The 26,970-nt window shown below is 39.4% G+C and overlaps 1 protein-coding gene across 3 annotated transcripts in view; it reads left to right on the top strand.

The window, feature by feature from the left end:
* Positions 1-219: 219 nt before the first annotated feature.
* DAB2 (DAB adaptor protein 2) overlaps positions 220-26,970 on the top strand; it is a 52,316-nt gene continuing 25,565 nt past the window's right edge. For all 3 annotated transcript variants that reach the window (XM_069492259.1, XM_069492258.1, XM_069492260.1), the window contains exon 1: positions 220-562. The gene's annotated coding sequence lies outside the window, so the exon portion shown is untranslated. The remainder of the gene's footprint in view (positions 563-26,970) is intronic.

The following is a 26,970-nucleotide window of genomic DNA, read 5'->3' as shown; positions in this document are numbered from 1 at the left end:
TCCAAGGGCCCCTACGGGTTAGGATGACTTCGTGTGCCACATCGCTGGAAGTGGCAATTCAGGGAATGGATTTGTGAAACGAAGCTCGGCAGGTCCCACCCCTTTCCTCCGGAGTTTCCCTTTCCTGTCCTTATTTGCACCCTCCTCCGCCCCTCGTCCGTGTCCTCCCAGGGCTTTCGCCTTCGCCCTGACACAGAGCTCTGCCCCGTCGCTCGCGTCCCTGCGATCGCCCCCAGCTGGTGGGGCTCCGAGCCCAGGGGAGCCGGGTCCACGGCAGCGCGAGCGGCTGCGGCGCGAGTTAATAAACAGTTAAGTTTGGAAGACTCAGCAGACACGTTGAGGGGGAGTTACCAAGCCAGGCAGCAAAAACATCCCGGCACATTCCTGGGGAGTCCTCAGCTGCCAGCATCTGATTAGAACCATCTCTCTCGCCGGGAGTGGCCGCGCGGCTCGGAGCTCGGCCGGCGGCTATTTAAGCGGGGCCGCCGTGTCGGCTGCGCGGCAGCCTGGAGGCTCCGGGCGCGGGGAAGTCATGCTCGCTTCGCACAGGCGCTGCTAGCCCGTGAGTAGCTTGGAACCCTTCTTCCCTTTGGCTCCATTTTTTTTTTTTTTCTTGAAACCTCCTTCTCTCCTTTGCTCCCCCTACCCGCCCCCCTGGGGAGCAGACCTTGGGCTGTGGGGAATCTTAGAAATGAGACGGTGTACTTGGGGAAACCAGCGGTTTTGTGGCCTGACATCTGAGGAATGTTGTCACGGAATGCTTTTACCTTTGGGGTCGCACTCCAGATGCCCAGCTTGTGACATTTAATGAGAGCTTCCTTTTGTGTGTGTGTGAGTGCTTGTTTAAAAGGTCTGCGGGCAGCCCTGGTAGGACGCTGGTGTGGCCGCTGACCGCCTAATTAACTCCTCCATGGGTGTTTATTTTTGCCGTGCGACAAAGGCTGGGCACCTGGTTTGTGCCCAAGAGACGCTTTTTCCTGGTGACTGACAACATATGGCATTAAAATGTGAACTTTGTCTTACACCGGCATTCCTAAGGAAGTATCTGCCCAAGGGACTTAACAAACTTGTTTTAAATCCCCGGTGCAGGGAGCAGGGTTTAGATGGTGCTTGCCTGCCTGCTGTAAGCTGGTTAAAAAGATTAAGTAAGAATTTTAGAAAAGGAGGAAAAATGAATGGGTTAAAACCATGGAGCCCCAGTCAACGTAACAGTTTTCATAGTATAGGGCTGACTCTGTTTTTTGTTTCTGTAATCTTTCTCTCTTGACTTAATTCTGAGCCTGGAATTCAGGTCTGCAGTCAGTTTCAGCAGGGAGCTGTTTGAGTCCAAAGGGAAATTTAACTGGATTAAAAACGCTTACAGAATCTGGATGTTATCTCCACCCCATCCACCCCCACCTTTACCCCTTTCTTTTTAGTTTGTGTTTGGAAGGAAGAGAGCCACTCTGTAAAATGAGAAGAGCAGAAACAAGCTTCCAGACACATGGAAAAACTTAAAAATTATGGAGGGGCAACTTCATGAATAGTAAATGTTGCTATTGCTCTATAAAGTGACTTAATGAAAAAATCTCTGGCCTTAATCAGGCAAAGCAGGGAGAGTGGGGAGTGAGGGAGGTGGAGGTAAGACATAACTAACTCAATCAAAAGTAATGGCAAAGGAAAGAAGGCAGCTGCAAAAAACGCCTTCGAGATGTCTGATAAGGCTCCTGGAATGGCTTTGATGGAATGTATAATTAATCCTCCTTACAATATTGAGATTGGCTCTTCATTGGAAGGAACTAGTGGACAGGATGGAGCACTGCAGCTACCAAAAGACTTGTGGCCATGCTCACTTCTTACCCCAGCAGCCAGACTCTGACCAGGCTGCTCTTCTCTGGGCCAACTGCCCCACCCACCCCAGGTTCTGTCTGTACCCTCATTGAAGGCCTCAATGACACTGTAAAATAATGCATTGCCTTGAGAATTCAAGAGTATCTGAGGCTTGAGCCCTCCATGATCTTTGGGAAGGACTTTTTGGTGAAGTGCTGGATATGTGGAAATTAACAATTCCACAGTTACTACAACATGGAGAGTGCAATGGAGAAAGTCTCCTAGAGAAAGCACATAGGATGCCTAGTAGTCTTTCCAGTGTGTATTTCTGAAACAGACCACTTCTTCCAAATTCTTAATCAGTTTCCTCCTAAGGTCCTATTGTTAGTGAATAACTTAACTTCCTCCTTCCTTTCCTTCCCACTCCCAGCTAGATCAATCCCTTCTTATCCAAATGACTGTGCTGGAAACTGGTTCTTCTTAAGCTGTACTCCCTGTTTTTTGTTTGTTTTTCGAGACAGGGTATTGCTCTATCGCCCAGGCTGGAGTGCAGTGCCATCATCATAGCTCACTGCAGCCTCCAACTCCTGGGCTCAAGCGATCCTACTGCCCCAGCCTCCCTAGTAGCTGGGAATACAGGCACACACCACTGTGCCTGGCTAATTTTTAAAATTTTTTTGTAGAGATGGGGGTCTTGCTGTCATCCAGGGTGGTCTCAAACTCCTGGCCTCAAGCAATCCTCCTGCTTTGCCCTCTCAAAATGCTAGGATTACAGGCGCAAGCCACCGTGCCCAGCCCCTCCTATGTTTTAATGTATGACTACAATACAGTAAGTAGATGGTAGAGGAATGTCTTCCAACTCTGAGCTCTAATACATAGGTATTTGCCATTCTGGTGATCTTGGACAAGTTGATCTTCACCTGAGGATGTAAGCGAGGGGAGGGAGAACTTGTTAAAAGTCTTGCCTAATTTGTTAAGGACAAAATCCACCATTTGCATTTCTATTTTATAGTTTTAGATTAAACTGAAAGTCCAAATTCCTGTACATTAGCCCTATTTGTTGTCTGCTTCAAAAGTTGAATGGATTTCAGCCGCCTTGTTTGGGTTGAAGGGTGTTGCTTTTAAGGCATTTGTTGGCATGAAGGTGGTACTAGGACCTCTGGCAGTTGCTGACCTGCTGATTGGGGGTGATATTTGTTGGCCAGCTCAACCATTCCTTGATTACCTGAAATTAAGAGAGCAGGAAAACATCTGCCTTGCAGAGTGGCTCCTGGCCGGCAGGAGGCTTTGTGGAGACGTGGGCTCTTGGTAGTACAGTGAATATTTGCTGCTTCATTTCTAATTGTACCTCATACGTCCATAAGCCTAACTTTGCTACCACTGATTTTTTTTACCTGGATAGTTTTGAGGGGTCTAGATGTTTCTCTTCCTCATTCTCTTGTCTTGAGGATTTAATTATTGCTTTTCTTAAAGACAAAACTGAGATGGTGAAATACTTGGGAAGGCTCTTGAAAACTGAGCTGTTCTGGGGTTTTAAGTTGCCCTAATGCTCATCAGAACGTACCTCCCCAGCTGGAAAGGTTTGAAAGCTGACAAGCCAGGAGGTTTAGGTAACTAACCCAACACATAAGGTTTCCTACCCTTCAGACGGAACCAGAATGGGAACCAGATTGGCAATATGAAACACCTGAGTAACATGATGTGGTATTTTAGCATTCTCTCTGATGATGCCATATAATTCAAAAGTTGAAGCTGTGCCACTGAATTGCACAGCGGTTGGCCAAAATCACATTTAGATGAAATAGCTTTAATGTCACATATGTGTGTTTAAGGGAAACCTAATTTATGATAACATATCCTGACTGGATTAATCATGGGAATCAGAAGGAAAGCAGCCTACCAAGTCGTTTCGTAAAGACAAAAAATAGGCAAAGTCCTGATGAGAGGAACAAATGATGCTGGGTATGGACATTCATTTGCTAGCTGCTACCTCTCATCTGGCATAATTGGGTAGTGGTTGGGAGTGAGGTTGCCTCGGTTCAAATCCTGGCTGCAACAGTGCAGGTTACATGGCCTGGGGCACATTGCATAACCTCTCTGTACTTCAGCTTTCTTATCTGGAGAGAATAATAATACCTACCTCAGGGGTGGTGGGAAGACTGTTAATCTAATGTATTTAGAATACTTTATTCCATCTGACTTTGAAAGTTTTTGTTTGTTTGTGTTTCTTGCCCCCCTGAACAACTAAAGTATGTGTAGTCTTTATGAAAACTGAAGGCAAATGGAGAATTTCTTCCTCAAAATTGGATACCCCTCACCTACCTGAAAAAGTTAATTATTCAAGCATTTAATATTAACAAAGCCAGCGTGATTGCTTGTACTCACGCTAGAACAGACAGGGAGTGACTCTCAGTTCTGGGCCTAGAAGCTGGCACTTTGGTTTGGTCAAGATGACCTTGCTGGTCTCATTTAAGTCTTCCCCACACCCTCCCAGACTCCCTACAGAGAAGGAGCAATCCTTCCCCCTGAAGTCAGCATTATAACAGAAGGAAGTGGGAAGGGAGGGACCACCCGTACAAAACTGAGTGACTAGGCTAGAAATAAAAATTCTTGAGTGTGTGCAGGCCCCATACTATCGTTGCCCACATAGCTGGGCAGGTTGCCATGGTTACTCCCCTTCCCGAATCCTTCTCCTATCCTGGAAGGAAGCCTGTCTCTCCAAGCAGAATCTGAACAAATTGCTTCCTGGTCTAAAAATGGAAATTACTAAGTGAAATAGAATCTTCTCTCTACTTACAATGCCCTCCCCTTCCCCACATTTATTTTAATCTCAATTCTTAATTTTCTTACATCATCTAGATTGCAAAACCTAAAGCCTATGAAATTTCAGGAACACAAAAGTTATTGCCTCAATATAGAAGCAGCTTGGCAGTTTTTCTCTACTATTAATACCATAATTTATGCAAGCTAGTGAGAGGCAAGTGACTTTTAACTGCCTTAAATTGATAAGAATTCTGAGCGAATGAGGCAGGCTGAGTGTTACGTGGCATAGAAGTTACCAGAAAGTAGAATGTATGAGGGCTGTCACTTAGATTTTCAGGTAATGACAGTGAAAAGGGAGTGCATAAAATAGGAAGTTACAATCCTAGAAAACTTGGTTTGAAACATTGTTCAATCTGGAAGAAATTTGAGTGGGTGATGGATATATGGTAAAAAGCTACCCTGTTTTCTCTCTAGCACATGATGCAAAGTGTGACTTCCAAACAGATCTTTATGTGACAGATGAGCTGCCATATGTAAGTTCACATTTAACGAATTAATTCAGCCCAAAGATTGGACACTCAGCTCAGGGTGTATTTCACAGCTAGAGAGAACTCATCTAAGATGGTCCTCAGAGTGTGGTCCCCAGACCAGTGGCATCAGCACTACCTTGGGACTTGTCAGAATTGCAAAGTCTCTGTCCCCATCTCAGCTTTACTGAGCCAAACTCTGACTCTAGGGTCCATCCAGCTGTATTTCAACAAGCCCTCTACATGGTCTAAAAGTCATTTTTATAATTCAGTTGTTTTATCATTCAGTTGTTCAGTGGAAAGCATAACAAAGTATTTGAATTCCTTCAGTCTTGGAAATAATAAAGCAAAATTATTTAAACACAATGCAGTTTCACTGAATCTTAGGATACAGAAAAATGAAAAAACACAGATCTTGAACATTTTTCCCCATATCCAAAGTATTGCTTTCTTGATCTTAGGGAAAACTAATATACTCCTTAGTTTTATATTATCACCTCACTTCCAAATCCTTTCCCCTCTGCTGATTTTTTTTTAAGAATATGTAATTAATCTCCATTTATTAGGAGACTGTCACACCTACTTTTTTTTTTCTTTTTTCTTTTTTTTATTTCAGCATATTATGGGGGTACAAATGTTTAGGTTACGTATATTGACCTTGCCCCCCCTTCCTCCACAGTACTTCCTTTAAAAAAGATTCCAGTAAACTAGATCATTACCCTTGAACAAGACAGTTTTCTCTAACCTATAAAACTTTTTATTTGGTTTTCCATGCCATGTCCAGAAGTGCAGATAAAGGCTTCTCCATAACTGAATCTACTTCACTTAGTTTTTAAGGAGCTTTATGGCTTGTGAAGCGATGTTCCATTGTCTCATTTGACTTTCACTTTAAATAACTTGAAATAGAAAAGATGTCTTCCTTTCTTAGCTGCAGTATGATCAATATCTTGCCCAAGATCTTATCACTAAATGGTAGAGCCAGGATTCAAGCACGAATCTTTATGATTTGAATCTTGGTGTTTATTTGAATACTTAGTAAGTACCTATTATGTGAAGCATGGTGCTAACTTGTCAATGGAAAATCTCCCAGTGAGCAGAAATCAAGAAGAAAGTCTTTGTCATGTGAGGCAAAGAATAGACTCTAGATTTAAACACATTTGCATTAACGTGGCAACTCTGCAATTTCTTAGTCATGCTACTGACTGTCTCTGACCCTTGGTTGCCTCACCTACCTTGAAAAACAGTCCTAAGAATGACTGATGTTAAGTAGAGATTATACCTCAAACTGAAAAATACAAAAGTATGATCTAGAAGTATCAAATTGGAACTCTAATTCTGAGGAGCCAACATAGGTTAGTAGTTAAGAGTTTGGACTCTAAACTGCACATGACTGTGTTCACAGCCCATCTTTGTCAGGGAAAACAAGCTATATCACGGCTGAGCCTCATCTCCCTATCAGGAAAATGAGTTGCCTCAATGTTAAAATTAAAGGAGAAGCCATAACAACCAAAACCCTCCTCAGAGCTGCTTCAGAAATGCACCTGTTCTAGAATTACAATTCTCAATGCAATAACTAAGCTAATGCTTGGAAAATGGTCTTGTTCTCATTATTTGTGAGGCAAGCTAAATTCTAGAGATGAGCACATTCAGGCTGAAATTTAGAAGACTGTCTTTCCTATTTATCTTGAAACTACTAACTATGAATACCAAGCAGGAGAATGTGGCAATGCTTCACAAATCAGTAAAGGCACACAATGGTAACTTTTAAGGTACCACTTAAGCCTCATCTGGGCAGGACAGTTGAGTCCTCTTAAGGTCTAGAGTTAGTCCATACCCAAGGAACTAGAAAATAAAGGATAACTTTGTCCCTAATTGTGTCCATATTGAACACAGCTGCCCTCCCTGTTCTAAACATTTCATCCAAATGACCTCACTTATTTTTCATATTTTAAGTACCCTATTAGGGGGCCAAGGCTTGTTCTTATCTTCTATGATATGCAATTCAGATGATAAAGTGCTTTTTGTTACCATTTAGTGCAGTAGAAATAAAAAAAAAGTGTTTGAACATATGTCAAAGGGTTGGCATAGTCATATGAAGAATGCTAAACTAGTTTGACTTTGGGGCACCATATTAATCTATCAGAGAAACACATAATTTCCCTCTAGCTCAGAGGATCAGAAGTCACAATGGTTTTACACAATGGGTGCTCAAATATCTGTCCTTTAAAGGAGAGTCTCAGCTGTGCTTTAATTACATCAGCATTGGGTTTCATTCTTATTGTTATTTGGTTTTGTTTCCCCCCCTTACCTTGAAAATTAGACAACTTAAATGCAATCCCATTTTTGAAGCAGAAAACAAATGTGTAGCTGATAGAACACATTTTTCTGTCAACAGTTGGTTGATAATAAGGAGGTTCAGTACTGATTTCTGCCTGAGCAACATTCAGCTATAGCTGAGGCTGTTCATAGAACATATGTACTAGAATTGAAATGATAGATAATTTTATTTAATGTCCAAGCTATCTTCTGAAGGATATCTTGATACAGAGATGCCTACTTACCTGCCTGATAGCTTGTTCTTTGGAATTTCTGGTTCTAGCTGGTCTAAAGTTCCCAATGACTAAAAGTTGGTGGTAATTGAAAGTTGGATGCAAATATTTACCTTACACCTGCTATTAATACGTGCTAGGGAACACATCGATGTCAATTGGTGCCTACAAGAAATTTAGAGAAAATGACAACTACTCAGTTAGCATGTGGTTTTATTAATAAGTTATTAATAAGTGTATAGAGTGTTACATGAGTCCAGAGGAAGAAAAAGATGCAGGTGTGATAATGGAGTTGGCCTTTAAAGGAACAATGGAAGTTCAGATAAGCAAAAGTAGAAAAAGAAAACGTATTTAGACAGAAGCGCATAAGCAAATCACGCAGGTAGGTGAGCACCGGGTATGCCCAAAGAACACTGGCCAATTTGGCAGTGAGAGGACAGGTGGCAGAATGCTAAGAGGTGATAGCTTGAAAAGGAGAGATGGATATTTATGGACCCCTGGATATCAGGATAAGAATTTCAATCTTTATTTGCTAAGCAGATCTCTTCATTAAAGCAGGAAAACAAAATGCTGACTCACAGATAAGTTAACTTGGCCATATTGGCAGAATGAGTCTGAGTAGAGGTTGCTTAGCAATTGAAGAAAAACCTATGTTTCATTAAAAATCAGCAAAGTAAAGTTTTACCTAAACTAAATAAGGAGCAAAGGGAAATATATATTACTCCTAATATTTTAGGTATATTGCTCTTTAATAGACTGTGTAGAGCCTAGAAAAGTAGGACAAATAATTCCCTAACCTCAAAAGCTTTATTGAATTGAGGGAAGAGTTCTACATGAATCAGAGGGCAAGAGTAGGTCATGGCAAATATGGGAAAATGGTACAGCTAGTGAGAGGCCAGCAAAGAATTTCCTGAGACCACACATCTTGAGTGGACTTTGAAGGAAGGTATGAAGTGAAGTAGGTGAAGGCAGTATTACAGCTAGGGAGGCAACATAAGAAGGCATAGTGTGCCCATGTGTCTCTTTAGGGGACATGAAGAGATCAGCCTCTCTAGGGAACAGGTAGCTGTTTGTATGTATAATATGCAACCTGATTAGCAAGGGCTTTGACTCTCACCTTGAGAATGAACAGAGGAATTAAACACTGGTACCTGATTAATACAAAACAGGAAAGCTAGGCCAATAGGGCACTCTTACAAAAATTCATCCATAAAGGTGGGTCAGTTACAACTAAAGTCTCTTATAACTTAGATTCTCATTAGAACCCTTTTGAGAAGATGGAAGGAAAGCTCATCCCACAAAAGAGTTTTTTGATTTCAAGTATTTTAAATATATTAAGCAGTACCTATGCTGTGTGTGTAGAGAAGATCAAAATACACTGTATCAGTCAGCTAATCGTGAGGGACAAGGTACATGATACAAAGTCATATAGCTTTTTGGAGAGGAAAAACTCAGGGTGGCAATGAGGCAAGGTTGGGGAGGAATGCTGGAACTAAGTAAAAAAAAATCTGGTGGGATGCAGGAGAGGTACGAAAATAAAGCGTAATTATGAAAAATAAAAGGTCAGAGGTTTGCCAGATTCAGAAGACGTGTAAACAGTCTAGGATAAAATCTTAGCTTCATTGTAAGGTACACAGATCTTGTGGGCACATCTATGTAAAAAATAAATTTTGCAATTCTGTTTCCAGTTAGTATATAGCAATGCAAATGTTCAGTTTGCTGGACAAGAACTCTTTCATAGAAACAATGGATACAACCATGTTCTAAGACCTGGACTCAACGCTTCATGCAGCCAATATTTATGGAGGGCTTACTATTTGGGGTAATAACTAAGTCTGTTTTCTTGATGAAGGCTGACATTAACCAAGTGCTACTTGGTAGTCTTTTGCTAATGGTCTTGTACCTTGGTAGTGCTCCTTAAGTAACCAAAGCCAGCTGTACGGAACCCTGGCTACATTTTCATAATATTGTTTCATTGAAATCTGGAATTCAGTAGTTTGGTCTGATCTGAAAGTGACACTATTATATTCTGAGGAAATCTGGTAATTAAGCATGCCACAGGGGACTGGCTGGCACTAGAACATGTCTGGTTCTAGAATATTGAAGTTCTGTCAACTCTGAATTGCTTGTATATCTGAAGTGGCAAAACTGAATGCCAAATGAGCAAAGGGTGTTTATGAATGCAGTGTCGATTCAGAATTTTGGATTTGAAGACAACTTTGCAGAAAATATTGATATTCTTTAATACCCTTGTGTATTATAAAATTTTTCCCTGCTGGGAAAAATCTGCTGGCATTGCCACACAGATGCTCTTCCAGATTGCAATATGGTTATAGAAGACTCAAATATTAAATGTAAATATCCCCCATCTAATTAATGGTTTAAAGATATGTTATAATTTCAAAACTGTTGAAGAGGGTAATTAGCCCTTAAGACAAAATTTGCATCTTTCCACAGTTGATATCAATAAGAAAGCAATTCATATGGAAGTCCTTGAATTAATATTAATTTTGCTTTCTCTTACTAAACATTATTAATGGCAATGACACTTTCTACCCTAATCAGAAACATTTCCTCCAAAATACTTAGCATCAATTGCATCTATGACTTGCCTGGTCTTTCTCCCCTGCCTATACTATAAGCCTCCTGAGAGTAGAGACCATGTCTATTCTGTCACTGAATACATAGCATAACGAATGCAGTGCTTGGCACATAGTAGGTGTTTAATAAACAATAACCAGATGTCCAAGCAAATGAATAACTTAAGCCACTCTTATTACAAATTTAATTGTAATTTATTATAGAGTGAGCAAAATGGAAAACTTTAGCTTGCCTTATCATCTATTGGTATAAGTAAAACTGTTCTGAGCAATTTTTTTAAAAAAAAAAACTTTAAGGTTATTTATATTGAGCAATAGCCATATGTTCTTCTAGTTTATATCTGCTCAGGGCCTGAGAAAGGCAGACAAGCTGTTACTGAAATTCTCCAGACGGTGAGATCTTTCCAAGTCATTGGTTTAACTTCCACCAATGGAGTATTCATCATTGTTCATACATCTATATGACCTGACTGATGTAATCACCTGGCTAATTGTAGTGAATAGTTTTCAACCTGATATTTCATCCAGGGACAATTTTTTCTTCTTCTGTTTCTCCTTTTAACAGTGGCAACCAAATTATTTATAAAATAAGTAATAAAAATTGAAAAATAGATGAAACCTTTTGCTCAGCACTGGATAATTAAGATTATTATTTTGACGTAATACAATGTCTACCCAAATGAAAGAAATCTGTTTTTTTAAATGTGCCTGTGCAGCTGTATTGAGTTAAGATGTTGTGTTAGTCCGTTTTGCATTGCCATAAAGGTAATACCCGAGACTGGGTAATTTATAAAGAAAAGTGGTTTATTTGGCTCACAGTTCTACAGAGTACAAATGTGGTACCAGCGTCTGCTTCCAGTGAGGGCTTCAGGGAGCTTCCAATCAAGGCAGAAGGTGAAGGGGGAGCAGGTGTGTCACATGGCAAGCGGAGGAATAAGAGAGAGAGGAAGAGGGGCGAGGCTCTTAGTTCTCCAGTGAACTAATAAGGAGAACTCACTCATTATCTCAGGGAGGGCACGAAGCCATTCATGAGGGATCTGCCCCCATGACCCAAACATCTCCCACTATGCCCTACTTCCAACACTGGGGTTCAAATTCCATCATGAGATTTGGAGGGGACAAACAAGGAAATCATATCAGATGTGATATCCTTTAGGCTCTTTAAAATGCTAAAATTAGGTTGTCCACTCCTTACTGTCCACACAGACCTTGGTGTCCAAGACCCCAGGCTGGAAACCAATGATAGGCAATACCCTGCCCAACTTTCAAAATCCTAGCATTAAAGAGTTTTTTGAACGCATTTTCATTTGATTCAAAACTTACTCTGGAATTTTTAAAATATCAGAAGCATTCCTCAGTGACTTTGGATGATGTCTAAGATGACAGTGTTGAAAGCAGACGATGGGCAGTTTGTTCTACATGCTTTCAGATATACTCATGTTCTCTTTGTAGTTTCCCTTAGCTTTTGAGTTTAACTGAAAGTGGCTGAATCCTAGAGTATCTTCATGATTCTATCTTTAGCCTAAATTAGACTACAGCTTTACCTACATTTTAAATATTGCTATCTGACAAATTAGCACATCTCTAAGGAATTTAATTTTTAAAATATAGAAAGGCACATGTCACCCTTATATCACTTATTCTAAATGTATAAGAAGCAAAAATCTGTCTCTCACCTTACTTCCACCTTTCTTGACCACCATTTCTTTGGCACTGATCTTTCTAGACTTTCAACAGTTGTATGGAAAAACATACATAAAATGGGAAAATGTTATATATTCTGCTTCAAACAAGAAGCTATAATGACATGACTATTTTAGTTAATAACTTCTTTTTTACAAAAGATTTTCCTCTTTTTAGTTTTTATGGTGCTCACACGTCAAAATTTCATTTCACTTATATAAATTTTTATAAAGGAGGAGTCCTCTTTTTAGGATGAAATGGATCTTAGAATGAAGGCTGTAAGACATAATGGCCTTTGACTTTTTTAAAAACTACCTTTGGGACACTTTGTTTATTTGAAGTTTGAGGGTCACTTAGCATCATAGCTTGGCAAGATGGGATAACCTTGAATCTGACATTTGAGATTGTTAGACCTTAACCTTTCAATTAAAAGGCTTTGTTTCCAGAAGATTAGCCAAGTATTTAAATGAAAGAAACCGGCAGTGTTGATTCACTCCAAGAGGCAAATACATGCAACTATCATACTACAAAGCTATCTGACTCTTTGATGCCATATCCCTTTACGAAGATTTGCCACCACCCCAACCTCCTCACAATTGCTCAAAACTTCAAAATTTTCCCAGTACCATCTAAACAAAATAAGGCTGCTGTAAGCCCACCCTAATCCAGCTTGACCCACCTTTCAACCTTTTCCCCTGGTATAACCCTGCACGAGGCCTGCATGTTAGCCAAGCAGACATAAATATCTTTTATGCATTGCTATGTATCCCTCTTTCCCAAATGTATTTTCTGGCTAATACCACATTCCACGCATCTTCAAAGAACTGGCTTAATTCTCTCTTTTGCCTATGTTGTTCTACAGCAAAGAGGTCATCCATACAGCATTTGGATGCTGTATGGATGACCTAAGTGACACTCAAACGGTTGCTTCACTCCTCTGCTTCAGATTCCTCTTTGATCAAATGGGGATGAAGATACCTTCCCCAGAGGATTAATCGAGAAGGGCTTAGCATCATGCCTGGTATATCATAAACATTCAATAAATTTAACTTTTAAAAATAAAATACTCTTTATTTCTAAGGAACCTGTACCAGCCATCCCCAACCTTGCACTCCCAAATCCATTTTACTCTGCTCTCCTTTTTTTCCCAGAACGTTTACCCTCTTCTAAAAGACTATAATCCATTTATGTTTCTCTCCCTGCTAGAGTGTAAACCCTATAAGGGAATAGATTTTTATTTTGCTCACTAATGGTATCCCAAGCTCTAGAAGAATGCCTGGCACACAGTAGGGATTTATTACATGAATTAACTGGCATTCGGAGTCAAATTTTATTTCCAGTCTCTGAATTTTAATGGCTTTGAACTGGGATCCATCTCTAGACCCCATGTGCTCTGAACATCAATAAAAGGCTATCAGTATTTGAAGGCCTTTTTAATTTTCTAATAGTCATGGCTTCAGAGGAAAGCTAGAATAGCTAATGACTTACCATTTGTCTTGTCACTCTGGTTAGGCACAATGTGAGATAAATGACGTACTCTGAGGAGTCAAAAGGCATTTATTCCCCCCCCCTTAATTCCAGTAAGGAAATTTCTTAGATAGGGGTGGAAATATAGAATGGCATTTAGGGTAGGGAACCTCCCACTAGACAGATTACTTGGAGAAGGAAATTTTACTCACATCCCACATCTGACAACTCTAAAACTAGAACTTTGCTTACTTTAGAGGGACTAAGCAAACTTGTTAGTGTTGTTTCTCTCACTGTTTTTCTTGGTGGAACTAATTATTTACATGCTTCTACAGTCTGTTAGTTAAGGAATACATTGCTAGTTAAAACAACATTGCAACTGTAAACATTATCCTAATTGCAAATTTTGCTGCATTATTAGGTTTCCGTGGGGTATGGGAAGGCTTGATCATTACTTTTTAAGGATTTGTCTTAACCTCCTTGTCTGCAATATTGAGTCTTTTTAATAAAGATTGGATTAGGAACTTAATAGTGGCTTTCAAAGAAGACTTGTCTTTGCATAGGGCTACAGGGTTCAGCTAAGGAAACAAATGATTTAATTACATTCTATGATGCTAAAAAAAATGCCTGCATAATAGGAGTAGAAAGTAGCAGATGCTACCATGGAGTGAATCCTCCTAAAGCTTCGAAGACCAACTCAAGTTACTTTTATTTAATGACCATAATACGGATCATAAAGAGAGGCTACAAATGGAGCCCTTATCTAATCATTTATGTCCATCCCATTTCTTTTTTAAGTACCAAAGTGTCAATTGCTTAACAGGTATGGAATTTTGCAACAAGTCATTAGAGGTTCAGAGAACAGAGGAGACTGCTCTCAAAGAACATAAAAGCTAATGAAACATCTTGCTTAAATATCACATTTTTTATGAACCAAGGAAACTTCCTTAATAGTGACTCATTGCTGTTGCATTCCTGTGTAGACTGACCAGAAGCCTTTTTATAGTTCAGTACAAATAGGAATATTTCGTAAAGGGCCAGGAGGTCTCAGCTGAAGCTCAGCTAACTGGCATTTGATAAAGAACCATTCCTGATAGCTCACTTCATGCTAGAACTGTGTACCAGACCGGCACTCCCATGATTAGTCATATTAAAAAGATAGTGAAACCTGATAAGAATTGTGTGCATTCAACAGGCCTGGAGAAGGAAGAACCCTATACCCATTTGCTTACTCTGGGAGAGTCTCCCAGTAGTTAAGTCAGATTTTTGACCAAACTTTTGCTAATGTCAATCCTTGACCATTTAAATGATACATGCAACCCTGATGGCCAAGGAGGTTTGTAGATATAGTGAAAAGAACAAATACTCAACATAATTTCTAGCCAGTACTCTGTGAACTATTATAGAAAACAGAATATAATTCATAGGTTGTTTTTTTGTTTTGTTTTTTTGTTTTTTAGCACAACTGTTAGGCAATACAGTAGTCTTACCATTAACATAAACCAAACTCATTTAATATGGAAGGAGCAGAGGGTTACCCAGTAATAGATCTGCAGCTGGAGGTGATTTTGAATAACACATTTTAAAAGACATAGACACAGATCTAATAAATGAGTCTTTATAGCCTAGAAAACCAGAAAAACTAAATTGTCCTAGTATATAAATTTTTCATTTCAAATAAGTTAAGCCCTTTGGGAAGCAGCAATTCATTTGGTGCCCTGTGATTTGATGATTTGTTTAATTCATGCATTTGCCTTTTAAATATCCAAACTGAGTTGTTTATCAGGCTATCAGTATATCATTTATAAGAAACAGCATATTGCATGTGATATTATTTCCTATTAATATATAGTTAAGACACAAATGACTTCAGTCTTATAGAATGATATCTGGATCAAAAGTAAAAAGAATTGTATGATGGACTTGGGGAAGAAAACTAGTATTTTTCTAGGATCCTGAAAATCATTGGTTAACATCTCAAGAGCATATCTAAAAAAAGTAAATGGAGTGGTCAAGACTTGAGCCTTTGAAAATGTTGTCTAACGACATAACCAGGAAAGTTTTCTTGGATATCCTGTTTTCATGCAGCTGGTACAAATTTGATTTTTCTCCCATTCCCCAGCCCTGGAATAATTATAATGCTGAAAAAGATGACTGAAGAAAACAACCCAGTGGAATATGTATATTAAAAAAATCGTCAAAGTCACCCTTTAAATCCCAAAATAAACTTTTTGAAATCTGTACAGATTAAGGTGATACTTGAGGTCTTTCCTTGTGTTCTTAGATTATTACAACCAAGAAAGAAGACAAGTGAGCTGTATGTTCATTTTCTAAGAAGTCTTAGTTCTCTGAAACACAACCATCCACATTAATTTTATTTGCAGATGTCACTTAAATGACTTGCCAAAGATGGTATAGAAATTGGTTTCCTGAAGTCTTCTTTAGATTAGGAATAATGTTTAATGTTTGGTATCACATGGGATGGTTTTGTTCTGAAATCTCTACTAGAGACAAAGTTCCTAGAATTACTCTCACAAACTTGCCCATATCCTTCATGATTCCAAAGGTAGATGTCTAGCATTGTTTGTGGAAGGGTAGACCTATTAATAGTGATGACTTAACGTGATTCTAACAGATATAATTTTAGGTACATTAACCTGGATTTATATATGGAATTCATGAATCAAAACCTATCTCACTTAGACTTTATAAGCAAAAGTCTGATATTAAGTGGTGGGTGTTTTATTGTAATTGGATTTTCCTCTGCTCATCTATCTTTGTAGTTAATGAGGTCTATACAGATATTTCAATACATTAGAACACTTTGTTGTTCAATGCAGTGGCTCTAATTGTGCAGCAAATAAAGTTCCAAATCTATTTAATTTAGCATAGGTTAATATGCTGTCATTTAGAATTTTTCCATCCTTCAATTTAAAAGTGCATTTATTTATTTCCATATACATATGTGGTACAGTACTATTTCCCAAAGATGAGAGAATGATGACAGATGTGAACTTTAATTCAAGGATACTTGTGCATTGCTGCCAACTTTGTTCATCTTGTACTCATTCTGTAGCAGCTTATTAGAGTTTTGTTTTACCATATATGTACACACACACACAACTTCAAAGCAGGTAGTCTAGCTATTTCAGGACCTTTTTTGGATCTGGTATCCTAAATTTTCAAGACTCAGGTAATATTAATATATCACCACAAAAAGCAAGATACCAAGTTGACAGATTCGCCTTTCTCCCTTATATACTAAAACATAAAATGACGTAGGGGATTTTTTATCTGTTCTTATCCTATTTAATTTGACCAGCAACCAAGAAGTAAGCAAATGAGTTTCACACTCTTATTTCTTCTGGAAGAACTCTGTTGACCTTTTAGATAGCATTCTGGAAACTTCCTAATCTTCAGCATGCTTGAACACTGGCATCAGGAGGGGAAAGGGCTGGTTATCAGGTTGCTGGTTCTCTGAAATTTGACAAATAAATAGCAAATCCCTTTTTATTTTTAAATGACTCCTTTTTTCTTCATCTAATTAGAAAGCAACCACGTCTGCTTTAAGGGAAATCAGCTAAATCAGGTAGAATCATTTTTAAAATGAAAATTGGTATTTCAAGCATACCAGATAACAATAAACACAGTAAGTGATTTGAAATCAAAACAAAACAGAACCATTCATGACCATTGGGGTTAGCAGAGCCACCAATATTTTTGGAGATGAAGCCTACATGTCCTGTTGGCTGTGGATGTCTTCCCCAAATAGAATAGATCACATCATATACAGAGATGTGATCCAATGGCAGGTCTCTCATGGAAGGTTAATGCTGACTCTAAGGGCAGATTGAACACCAAAACAAAGGGCATATTCTACAGAAAAAGCCACCTAGAACCTAGAGTCAGTGTATTAGAATCAGAGAATTTGAACTGATCTTGTGTTGAGTCTGCCTAACTGTAAATTTTTTTTTCATGGTTTTAGTCTACATACAGAAATGTAACAAAAAAAAAGTTCCACCTGTCTGTATATAATTACTACGTATCTCTCAGTTTGACTGCTCTGTGCTGATGTGGAGGGCAGCTGGATTCTTCTTCCTTTAAACTCTTCAAACGGTTTGTTTCTGAAACATGAGTTGCAGAAAGGGTACAGCAACACTTGAGCAATGGCTTTGAGGATTATATACATGTGGGGCTCTGCCTGGAAAGGGAAACCACACTGGGGTTTTTATATAATTCAACTAGGCTATTAAAGAAGAAACCAAATATCAGGCAGTATTTCTTGCACTGGTTTTTGGAAGAGGAAAAGTTTAAGATTACCTACCTGCTTTTAAAGTGCCCTGGTGTGGTATATATCATAAAATAATTCTGCTAATGTATGTGGCTCTGCATTTATGGCTTAATGTTTAAAACACAGATGCTTCTAAACAACACACTTTCTTTAACTCTTTTAACATCCGCATAAACTTTCAAGATACATCATGGCATTTGAGTAGAAAGTGGGAAGCATTTAACAATTAGGATTTATGGTGGGATTTATGGACTTCACCTTCATCATAGGTGAAGTCATAAAGGGACACAGATAAAATGATTGTCTCCTGAAGTCCACATGCTAGGTTTGCTGCACATCCATGTTGACTTAATTAGGGATTATCTCATATGGGAAGAAGAAAGCACAACTTGATGCCATGTACTCTAGGAAACAAAGATTTATTTATTTATACAAGTCATTTAAAAACTAGCCTTGGGCCACTTGGGCCAAGTGCGGTGGCTCATGCCTGTAATCCTGGCACTCTGGGAGGCCAAACTGGGAGGATCACTTGAGGCCAGGAATTCAAGACCAGCGTGAGCAAAAAAGAGACTCTGTCTCTATAAAAAAATGGTGGCATATGCCTGTAGTGCCAGGTCCTTGGGAGGCAGAGGCAGGAAGATCGCTCAAGCCCAGGAGTTTGAAGTTGCAGTGATCTATGATGATGCCACTGCACTCTAGCCCAGGCAACAGAGCAAGACCCTGTTTAAAAAAAAAAAAAAAAAAAAAAAGAAAGATAGACAGACAGACAGACACCTAGCCTGGAACTAGGAAAAGGGGTTAGCTTTGGTAGAATTATCTATCCTAACTTAGGAAGCATAGACATGAAAGCAATAAAATACTTACTGGCCAATTTGGGAGAGTATGGGAAGATGGTGAGGGAAGATTGTTGGAAAACATATGAATAGTGTAAATGTCTTGACCCTCACTTACTAACTTTTTGACTACCTTTTCCTGCAAAGATGAAGCATAATGTCCATTGTGCATTTAGATGCCAAATTTAAAACTCGTGTATTTACTCTGTTTTTGTGTCAGTTCCACAATTCTTCTCCCCAAATCACTGCCCCAAAGAGCCAAAAATAGAAAAATTCTAGAGGCTTCCTTGTCAGTATTAATATTTTTTAATATTAAAAACTCTAAAGTTATTCATGTAACTTAGTTATTGTTTCAAATATTTAGAAAGGGAGGGAAGCAAAATGAAGTATAGTGTCCTACTTTACCATCGAATGATACAAAGTAGAGTTCTTCTCAATTCAAATTTTAACACTGGTTTATTCCATTTACACGTTCCCATTGTCTATGAACACTTCAGATTTTTGAAACTCTTCCTTGAAGATGTTTTTTTGGTTTATGTTCTGGTTACTATCACTTCAGAACTAGAGATACCAAACCCTAGGAGGGCACCCTCTTGCGGCTGTAGCCGTGGCATGGTGTCTCCAGCCTCACTGCAGCCACCCTGTGCAATGCTGCCATTAAAGCCTGGTGGGTTTTAGCCTCTGAAGAAAGTGCTCTGGTGACCAAGGCAGGTGTGGCCAACTCTGGTCCTGCAGTAGTGTCTCTGGGTACAGAGAGAAGTGTTCAGCAGAGTTCTGTCATATCCTCATAAGCACACACGGCTCCTTCAGTGTGCCCATGTGTGCCACCCACCAGCCACTGCACCAAGGCATGCCCAAGGTGCCCGGGGTCTTCTTGACTGGGTCAGGTGTGAACCCTAACACTTGAGTCCAGGTCTTTATTCCGGACTGCTCAACTTCTTCCCATAAGCCATTTGCCCCTAGACCACCCTCCTGTCCCTCGTCAGACCACATCAATCCACTGGCCATTTCAGAGAAATGCTTTGGGTCACTATACAAACTTGTCCACCAGGTTCCCAGCCACCTGTGAGCTCTAAAGCCCAAAGTATATGGGGAAGAGTAGTCTTTGCCAAGCCCCCCCAACCTACCCTCCAAAAAGCCATATTATCCTTTTTCCCAGAATAATGGTTTCATAATAGCCTTTCCTCAGAATTAATGGGAATTACTCCTGGCTCCTTCCATAGGTGACTTGATAGCTCTCAAAATATAATAAGAAGCCGTTAATGAGGTGGTTCAAGATGGCATTTAATATTATGATGCTGGACTCAAAAATGCAGTCATTACCTTGCCAGTCTTTCCTCTCTACATGGCTCCTGAGGAACAAGCACAAAAGGGAGAACAGCATATAAGGAAACAAATACTGCATCACTGGGAGGATCAGTGCCTAGTAACTGCCAAATGCACAGGTCTGGCAAAGGTGTGTGGAAGCACACTGCACACTAGGCTGGAAATCCCTGCTCTCTTTTCCATGTCAAGTTGTGCCCGCTCCCTTGCCCTGCCCAGCAGACTGCATGTTCCGTAGTCTGGTGGAGCCACATGCATATGGGCCCAGGCAAAAGGCAGAGCACAGCCCGAGTGATCCAATGCCAGCAAAGTAAAGCAATGACAGAAATGTAATTTTTTAACCTCTGTAGTTCCTGTAAACCAAAGTTCAATATCATTTCTTTCCCCTTGTAGAAGTGAGTTAAAGGAGCAAGTTGGATTCTAGTTTTCCTGTTCTGTTCAGTCCATGCTAGAGGAAGTCACACTTGAGAACTGGGGTGGAATATCAGTTTTTCCTCCCACAGTGATTGCCTGGGACATTAAAGCTGAAATGAGTGTACTTTCTAATGTCAATTAATTCAACCTCAAGCCTCATGTGTCCATATTCACAAAAATTCCACATGATCAAAAGACCAAAGGGATATTTCAACACTGCCTTCTTTCTTAGAATCTGAATAAGTATAAGGAGGGATTCCAGAATCAATCCTCTATGTGTGTCTTTGTTCATACGAGCATATTAACTTGTGCCTGGCTTTGCCAAGAGGCTAGAGCATACTGTGTAGTGAAGACTACACTTTCTATTTTTTCCAGCTCTAGTGGAGTTGAGTGTTCAAACAAATGGCTATTGTACTGAAATGACTAAGTGAAAATATGATTGAAAAATTGATCATAAATTTAATACTTCAATTCAACTTGTGGACACTTTTCAGATACTTTCAGTAAATTGAGTGTCACTACCCAGTCTAAAGAAGTGGCCCTTATCTGGGTGCATAAAGCTCCTCTAAAGCTTAAACTCTCCTAAGCATTCTTTATGATGATGGCTGTTCCTTAAGTTCTAATGGGAGATTTTTTAATAAAAAGTTATTTTAAAAACAAAATGGGTTGGGAGTGGGTATAAAATTAAGAGAGGTCATAATGAGTAAGGAATATTGAAAGCTGCCAACTCAAGAACTCAGACTTCCTATCAGACTTAAAAACAAAAAAACAAAACCTAAAAGGCCAAGCACTGATTAGTAGACAATGTACTGAAATAAATTTAAATTCTTTGATCTGTGAGTTGTGTCTCCCACCCAGCCAAAGCACCCAAAGCAACATTATTAAGACAGTTGGACCAAGTATGACTCCTGCTACATAGACAAGAAAAAAATCCAGTGGCAATGTATAATTAGATCATGTGAAATCCTTTTTCTGTTTTGGTTCCGAAAACATCTATGAAATACCATATTCAAATTACTGTGCTAACCTATCTTCTTGTTCTTTTGCTTAGTGTGTCTACTAAATGGAAGGCATTGGTGGTTCAGTTCCCATGTAATGGGCTTTGTACATCCTGCTTTTAAAAATGTTTTTAAAAACTGACACGTAATCTCTAGGAATAAGGCATTAGAGTCTCATGATAGGATCTAGATCTTTCCTGATACCAGCTCTATCCCAAACAGCTATTTAACAATTAGACAAGTTAGACACTCCTTGTTGCCCTCAGTTTCCTAATCTTTGTAATGAAAGGATATGACCAAATTATTCCCTAGGTTTCTTCCAGCTCAATAGTCTAACCCATTTGGTATTTCTTTAAGCAGACAAAGGGCTGTTAGAGTAGACCACTGGACCTCAATCTTGGCAGAACATTGGAATCATCTGGGAATCTTTAAAAGATATTGATGCCTGGGTCCCTGCCCCCCAGAGATTCTGATTTAATCGATCTGGGTATGGCATGGACATCAACGATTTTAAGAGCTCCCCAGTAAAATTTCCCTAGGTGATGTGAGGTAGATCTTCTAAACTCTCAGTGACAATGATGTAGGATGGGTTTGACTCAGGCTTCATTAGAACAGGCCTCTCTGGGTAACTTAGAGAAGATTTTGTTCCCCGAGTCCTGTTCCCATCAGAACGGACCTTCTGTAGGCTCAGAAGCCAGAGTTGGAAGCGGGAGGTGGCTCTCACATTGGCAAACTCTTTCATGTTTTAACTCAGGCTTTATTAATTAAAATATTACATCCTTCCAAGTTTCTACTTACTAGCCATTTGAATATTGGTTCTTATTGTTCTAAAAGTGTTTAAACACTTGCTGTCAAAAAGCAATGTTAGAAACAACACAAGACTAAACAATACAGCGTTCGTGAAACCTCGCTTTAGTTTAACCATAGCTACCATTTGTTAAGCATACTAGGCACACAGATCTCTACATACGTTCTTATTGATTTTGTTCTAACAGCTCAGCAAACTATGTTCCCATTTACAGATGAAGAAATGAACATTAGATAAGTTGCCTCAAGCCACAGAGCTAGAAAATGGCTGAATCCCAGGTGGGTGGGACTCCCAAGCCTGAGCTCTTAGCTACTACGCTATCTCATCTCTACCCAACATTAACTATGTGGGAAACTCTTAACTCTGGTCTGACTTGGTTCCAAAGATAGGGAAAAGCTTCTTGGTTCAGGGTTTTTTATGCCCTCTAAGTCCTGCCGCATTCTTTTCAAGGGTTAAAAGCAATGAGACATGCTTGCTGTAAATGCATAACTTGTGTATAGCTCAATGACTCAAGCACGTTCTGTTACTGAGGCCCCTACAGCACTGTCAGCATTTACAAGAAAATCCTCTAAGGATTCCTTTTCAGTATGCATTAACATAGTCTCATTCTCCAATGAAACAGGCTGCAGAAATCTTACTGTCTGCTCAATCTGGCTTTTGCAGAGTAAAATAGTTTTTGGAAAAGCATAGGAATCCCAGCAGTTAAGGTAGGAAAGCTTTACATCAAGCATCAGAAATAGCCTAACTCTGCTGCAGCATCTCTGCAATGCCCTTTATTCTCCAAAGGCTACTGTGAAGATAGCCGTGAAGGCTGTTGGGTGTCCTCTTGGACCCCAAGGTCTGTCTTGGAGGTTAATATTTCACATATCCTAATTCAGCACTTCAGCTGAGGCAGGCATAAAGTTCCAAAGGACAAGGAAGCACATTCTCTGTCCAGTACAAAGTACCAGATACTCTAAGCAAAGATGTTTATGTTGTTTTGTTCTTGAGCCTTCTTAATCCCCTTCCCTGTGTCTGTTTTATGTGGCTCCTTCTGAAAAATTAACTGGTACGTTAAAGTCAATGGGATTATGACTTTTTGAAAGCAGATTATAAAACACAGTTTAAAATTAGTGGGATTTAAGAAAAGAACAAGACAAGAGAAACAGCATATATAATAGAAGAGGGTATACAGACTATGCTCAATTTTGAACTCGGCAGCTTATTAAGGGTTGATCTTGTGTTGCTGTGTCCATTTCATTATTCATAAAATAGAAACACATTCTGTTTTATAGGGCTTTTAGAATGTGTTATAAGTGCTTGCTATACTAGGCATTTGTCCCATTCCCCTTAATATTAAAAACAGATTCTCTAACATCTGTAGAATGAGTCCTTAACTCAAGTTTTTCCTTTTATGAGCATTTTGAGACTGACCAAGCAAATTCCTACTTGCTCTGTATAATTAGGGTAGGAAGGTAGGCTTGGGGGTTGAAAGGGAGGATGACTGGCAAACTTTTGTATCATGATATGGCTTCAGAACCCTGGAATCATGAAGCAGAACCATTGCTGATCCCCATATACTCCTGCTGGGGGAAACGGTGAGCAGGTGTAAGAAGCAGCTGGCCACCTTTATCCCTGCAAAGCCTAAACTGATCATTATCCACCATGCTAGCTATCCCAGCATTCAAAATACTAGACATTTTACATGAATCACTTTAAGGACTAAATAAACTATAGCTGATTTTTATTAGTGCAAAGGACATAGTCATGCTAAGATGACTCATGCAGTCTTCCGGTATACATCTCCCAAAGCCTTCTCAGAAACCAAGAGAGATGTTGCAAGCTCCCAAATCTCTCCTACTCATCTGATTCTAGTGCCATGGAAAGAGAAAATCTCTGCATTCTTTCAGGAAAGTTTATAGTAAGTCCAAAATCCAAGTTAGATATCTTCACTCAAATGGAAGCCAATTTTATTCAATTAGAGAAGTTTCCTTTACAAATTTCTTTTCTATGTGAGGCCTTAAAAATGAGTCAGGAATATATGGTAACTTTAGATTCTCATTTTTTTTTTCCAGATATGTTATTTCTTATTTCTCTTATTTCTCTCTTATTTCTCTTTCTCTTCTCTTCCTTCATCTTCTAATGAGGGAAACAGCCTGACCCTGAGAACTAGAATAATAAACCAGCTATGTTTAGATGGGGAACTGTTCATGTGACCCTTTGTATATGTTCTTGAGCTTTAATTTGTAATCCTTGCCTTATGATTATACCTCTTGTGTGTGTTTCCTGACTAATTTTGTTTTCCTTGGTCAGAAGGGTCCTGGGACTAAACCCAACAAAGGAGAAGGCCATATACTTCCTCCTTGTCCTACACTCACTTGTTCCCCTTTATAAGAAACTTTTTACTGTATTAGAGCCTTAAAAACAACCCCATAGCTTAACATAATCTAGACACTTTCTTCAACAATGCCTTAATTTGGGAAGGTAATCAAAGGAAATAAGTAGGGAATCTTTTGGCCCTCACATCTCTTTTCCAGGTCCGATCCCTTTCTAAAAATCAATTAATTATAAAACCTGCTAAAGGTTTTATGGGCACAAATGACAATCTTATAACATTGTTGAAAGGATTATGGATTTGAATATTGAATGCTGGGTTTAAGTTGATTATCCTCTACAGAGGGATCTAAGTCTATAAGCAAGACTTCTTCCATTCACCACATGTCAAATGGTAACTTGGGCATTTGACAAGTCTGTGGTGGGCAACTTGCTCTTTAAAACTTTGGCAGAAAGGTGAATCATCACAGTGGTATATGCATAACTGGATGTATGCTTCTGTTAAAATCTTCCAATCAATCTTGAAAATTTCTTTTGTAAAGGAGTTTATAGTTCTTGGGGCCTATGGGCAGAGTCTATAATACCTTCTGATCATTTCAGAGAGTAGAGATGCATTTTCAATTATATGCCCTACAATAGAGACCTACCCTTAGCTATTGCAACTCAACATATACATCCATTTTCTCCAGGGAATTTATGCTAAAGAAACTTTTCCTCCTTATTTTTTTCTCCCTTGTCCCTTATAATCACTCATCTCCAAATGATGAATGGATGTTGTCAAAGGAAACCATTAAAGTGATTCCAATGCTGTTAAGTGTCTGAAGAGAGAAGTTTTTGCTATAAAGTTTTTGCTATGGCAAGGTAGCAGCACTCACCTTAGAACCCTTCCATTTGGCCCAGTCTGCCAGCACTAGATTTGGTACCTGATCTTGAGTTGTGAGGTAGTTTTGTCTTATATTACTTATATGACTAAACCTACACGCCACTATTCACTCTCCCAAATCCCTCAAAGTGCTTTGTGGCACTTCTCAAACTCCTTTAAAACATTCTCACTTTAGAATACAAATTGCTAAATTTAATTAGCTAAATCTTTTCTTGTCAGAAATATTATCCTGTAAGAAAGTATGATATCAGGCTTCAAAGATGGGTGACAAACTTTTACATCCAGGTTACTTTTTTAGCCAGTGATGCCACCCAATTCTGGGCCATCTTGCCTCTGCTATCACCATGTGCATTGTTGAACTCAACAAAATACTGACCTAAGCAAGACACACTTGAAGGTATACTTGCACAAATACTTCAGGCGCTTCCCATAAAATGCATAGAATATATTCTATTTCAGGAAACATTCTTATAGTTCTTGTTCTTGGCCTAAGCAATTGAAAGTGTGTATATTAAACTATATAAATATAACATTGAAAGCCAAAACAATATAGTGTCCAAAAATACATAAGGATTGATGTTTAAGTGAAACCCTTGAATCTGTATCCTTAAAGAACTGTTTTTCAAACCATAAAATTAAAACAGATTAGCATTACCATGGTATTAGTTGGAGTTCAGACCACAACAGTTATTAATATTTAAAAAGATCTGAATGTTAAGCATTAATCAGGTATAAAGGTGTTAGCTAGAAAACTCTGAAAGAGTAAAGAGAGAACACCAAATCATCACTAGGTAAGCAAACTACAGAAAGCAGCTACCACCTCTATGGCTGAGGGAACAAAGGAAATCATCAAGGCTTACACGCTTGAAGGAGAGGATCTCTAGGGACTGCTACTGAGACCACAAGAAGGGGGTGCCACTGAGCTAGGGTTGGCGCCCAGCGCTCTGAGGACCTGAGACCCCTGGGCCTGGAGAGAGCACCGCGAGGACTGATGCTGGTGTCTCTAAGAGGGACACCATGAGGCAAGTTCTGCAAGTGTAGAAAATACTGAAAACTGGATTCAGCGGCTGTTTTAGGAAGAAACTTTTGCTGCTGGAGTGAAGTAGCTCTGCTAGAATCCCACTTACAGGAGTTGCAAGAGGTGAGGAAGTCCACGTGGAGCAAACAGAAATGTGCATGTCCAGTCTTGAGCTTGGCAGTCTCCCTCTAGCACCCCCTGCTGGCAGAGCTAACACACAGCCCTCTAGCGAAACAGGAACCTTTGCACAGGCCCAGGCCTAGAATCACAGCACCAGGTACAGAAGGGTTGTTCTGAAGCTGAGACAACTTAGTAACTGGCACAGACCACCCCTTTAGCTACTCAGCATCCACACACCCTTCTACACATTTGAACTGTTTCCCCCACAACTACACAAGTGTTTCCATCTAACAAGATGCAATTATCCATCATTCATAAATAGACTCGTGTGAAAATCATGCAATGGCCGTGTGTATTTTGAGGAGAGAGGGGAAAGCTTCAGGGAGAGGTCTTACTTACTGTCTTCAGGGACAAACAGGTAACTGGAGTGGGCAGAATTTGGGGGGAGGGGAGCACTGAAAATTTGAGAACACAATGAATCAAAAACAAAAAGCATTTTAAAAGAAATAAGGAACTTGGGGGTTGGTACACAGGAGGGGAAGGAAACGAGGTTGAAGACAAGGAGGGGAAA

Source organism: Eulemur rufifrons, chromosome 17 (assembly GCF_041146395.1).
Source record: "Eulemur rufifrons isolate Redbay chromosome 17, OSU_ERuf_1, whole genome shotgun sequence".
Taxonomy (NCBI): domain Eukaryota; kingdom Metazoa; phylum Chordata; class Mammalia; order Primates; family Lemuridae; genus Eulemur; species Eulemur rufifrons.
This window is presented reverse-complemented; position numbering and strand designations above follow the sequence as displayed.